This window comes from Vombatus ursinus, unplaced genomic scaffold, assembly GCF_900497805.2.
Source record: "Vombatus ursinus unplaced genomic scaffold, bare-nosed wombat genome assembly UNPS02009205.1, whole genome shotgun sequence".
Taxonomy (NCBI): Eukaryota; Metazoa; Chordata; class Mammalia; order Diprotodontia; family Vombatidae; genus Vombatus; species Vombatus ursinus.
Genome location: NW_020948983.1, coordinates 25,328,301 through 25,331,973, shown reverse-complemented (window position 1 = coordinate 25,331,973; position 3,673 = coordinate 25,328,301).

Sequence of the window (3,673 nt, the reverse complement as noted above, 5' to 3'; positions counted from 1 at the left end):
TCCTTCCTTCCTTCCTTCCTTCCTTCCTTCCTTCCTTCCTTCCTTCCCTTCTTTCTTTCCTTTCTTTTCTCCTTCCTTCCCTCCTCCCTCTGTCCCTTTCTTCCTTCCTTCTTGTTGGTTGGGTGGGGGAAGATGAAATAAATGATAAAATTTTTTGAAAAGAAAATATTTTACAACTTTTGAAGTGCTATAAGAATGTGAACTATTGAAGGAAAAAGAAGAAATAATGCGAGCCTTAACTAGTGTGGTGGCCCTTTGTGTAGAGTCCTGAACTTCAAAGCTTTTCCCCTCCAGTTGTTAGTTGTCCTCCCTCTTCCCTCCCAAAAAAGTCATTGTATTTATTTTGTATTTACTGATTATTTGCATATTATTTTCCCCTAGTAGAATGTAAGCTCCTTGAGAGTAGGAATTATTTGGATTTTATCTTTGTTTCCTAACACATAGTAGGTACTCAACAGATGCTCTTTGAATTAAGTTGATGTTAGGAAGAAAAATCTTATTTCAGACCTTTATTAGCCATGTGCTCCTGGGCAAGACATTTACCCACTCTCAGCCTCAGTTTTCTCCTCTGTTAAATGGGGGAATAAGAATATTTGTAGCACTTACCTCAGAGGATTGTTGTGGGGATCAAATAAGATAGTGAATGTAAATATAAAGTATTTTGCAAACCCACCAAATAAATGTCAGTTATTATTATTGTTAATCATTATTATGTGTTACTTTTAAAAAGAATTCCAGTTGGTCACATTTAGGGAACTTTAAACAATGATTTAAGCTAAGAACATTTTTTTGGCTCTGGCCTCAGAGCACTTTATTTGATTGTAAATTAGATAACATTTCTTCACTTGGAGCTCTGTACCCTTGTTCTAAGACAAAAAAAAACCAAACAAATATTAGAAGCCGTACTGGCCTGGGCTATTTCGTTTTCCATAAACGACAACTTCCATTTTTAGTGCTGCCAGTTAAAGATGGTCTCCTGCTTGCCAACACATTCTTAGCCAATGATCCCAGAAGTCATTATGAAATTTTCCTATAGACTCTTAAATCATCAGCCAGGTATTTGGTATTCCAGCCCTCACTTTATCACTAACTAGTTGTGTGACCTTGAGCCAGTCCCTTCAGCTCTCTGGGTCTTGGGTTCTTTATACGTAAAGGGAAGGAGTGAATTCATACCAGTATTTCCCAATCCAAACCATGCTGCTGCTAGAGAGGAAATCTGAAATCTATACCTTTGACTGATCCGCTCTCCATAGCCCAATTGGAGATGGGGTTTGGGAACTAAAGAGAAGGAAGGAGCAGTCAGAAGTGAGGAGAGCAGGGTATAAGGAAGAGAAAGAAGGAAGGGGCAGTTTTTTAAGGAATAGGTTTTTATTATTATATTTTGTTTTTATATCATCTAGATTTCCTTTTGTATCTCTCCCTCTTTCCACACCCAAAAAATCATCCTTTATAACAAAGATTAAAAAAAAAGAAAAATGAAAATGAAAAGAAAAAAAATTAAATGAAATTGATCAATACATAAAATCCCTGACAAAATACAGTGTTCTGCACCCATAGATCCCCCACCCCCACCTCCACTTCTTAAAAAAAATTGGAAACATCTTTTCATATCTCTTCTTTGGGGTCAACCTTGTTCTTTGTAATTTTGCAACTTTTTTTTTGTCTTTTGTGTGGTAGTTGTTGCTTTCCTTTACATTGCTGTGTTCACTGTGTATGTAGTTTTTTGGATTTTGCTTACTTCATTGTGCATCTGTTCATGTAAATCTCTTCATGCTTCTCTGTAGGAAGAGTTAATTTTTTAAAGTTAAAGGATTTTAGGAAGTAAGGACCTTTGGTTTGAATAAATAAACAAAAAAAGTATTTATTAAGCACCTATTATAATATATGGCAAACTGTGCCAGGTGCTTGGGAATACAAATACAAAATTATGTGTCCCTGCCCTCAAGGAACTTACATTCTAATAGAGGAAGACAACATACATAGGGGAGTGGTAGATAGGGAATTATTGTCTTGGCAGTCACCGGAATGATGAAGTAGAGCCAGAGGGCAGTTGATTGGTGTGGCCTTTACTGAAGCAACAATAGTATTAACTTGATTACTATCTCCCAGAGTAAGAGGTGGAAAGGTATTTGGAGGGGGCACACGTGTGCAGAAACAGGGTTGATGGCAAGATAATCCAAGATGTACAAGGAGGGTGGATGTGAATCATGGTGTGAGGTCAACTAGATAACATAGGTTAGGTCAATATTCACTCATTCACTGCCAGTGAAGCTTAACCCCAGGGGTGGGGGAGGGGGTAGAGTTATAAAGCCTAGTGGGTTAACTCACCCAGAAAAGGAGGCCTGGACTCTGATCTGGAGGAGGGTATTGTACCAGGTGGGCAGGGGCTGGCATTAGAACATGGATAGAAAGATACCACAAGAAGTATGTTTAGGTGTATGTGGGGTAGATTGTAGTAAAGGATATGTGGGCTATAAAAATTTATAGTGGTTTGGGAGTTGCGGCCTATATATTCTTGCAAGTCTTTCCCTACTCAAGAATTCTATGAGTCTTTCTCTCTCCCTGCACTCCTCCCCCAACCCTTCCATTAAAGTTTTATTCTCTTTCTTCTTTAAGTCTATTCAATTAGGGATTTAATCAGATTGCTCTGCCTAAGGTTTTATAGATTTACTTTTGTTGTCTTTATTTAAACCTCTCTCCTTCTGATCAAGCCTAGGCATAGAGTGATCCCTAAGGCCAGATTGTTTTTTTCTAATTCACTTATAGCCATGTACTTTCATGAATTCAGAGCATTCTTTATCACCCTGTTAATTCTGCATAACTGCATAATTTCTTTCTTTTTTGACCTGGTGATGGAGGCCTCCACAATATAGGACCAACTTGCCGTTCCTTAAGAACTCCTTGCAATTTCTCTATACCAATTCAATTTTTCTCTATACCTTATTCATGCCATTCTCTCTATTTAGAATGATCTTTCCACTCCCTCCATCTTCATCTATTTAAATTCTGCTCACTCTTCCAAGCTCCAGTTCAAATGTAACTTTCTCCTTGAAGTTTTCATCATTCTTCTCAACTGGAAATGATCCCTCCATTTTTGAACTCTCTTCATACTTTCTTTGCACCACTCATGAAACACTTAGTTATTTGTGAACATTTCTTTCCCAGCACAGTGTACACTCTTGGAGCACAGGGGCCAGGTCTTATTACTTTTGTTGCTTCCTACAATTTCTATCTAATGTCTTAAACATAGTTAGTACCCAATAAGTGATTATTGGATGAATGAAGGAATGAATGAATGGATAAGTGAAGTTGATTATCTGAGAAACATACAATCTAGTCTAGGAACATGAGTCAGACAAGTGGGAAATTGCATTCCAGACCAGATAAGGCAATTTCCAAATAGAGGTGATGCCTCTTGGGTTTTTTAACTCCCCCCAAGTTTTCAACTTTTTTTGGTAATATGATTAGAATTTCCTCCATTACTTCATGATTGCCCAACTAGATGACATTTTCATTGGAGGAACAATGTATCTGGCACATAGGATCCAGCCTGTGCAGATAACAGCTATGTGTAATGCTTAAAAATGTATCTTTGACCAAGAAACCATTTGATGTTTAAGGCCCTGAAGGAGTATGGATGGGCTGCCACAAAGAGTCTGTTTTGGTTGAGAAC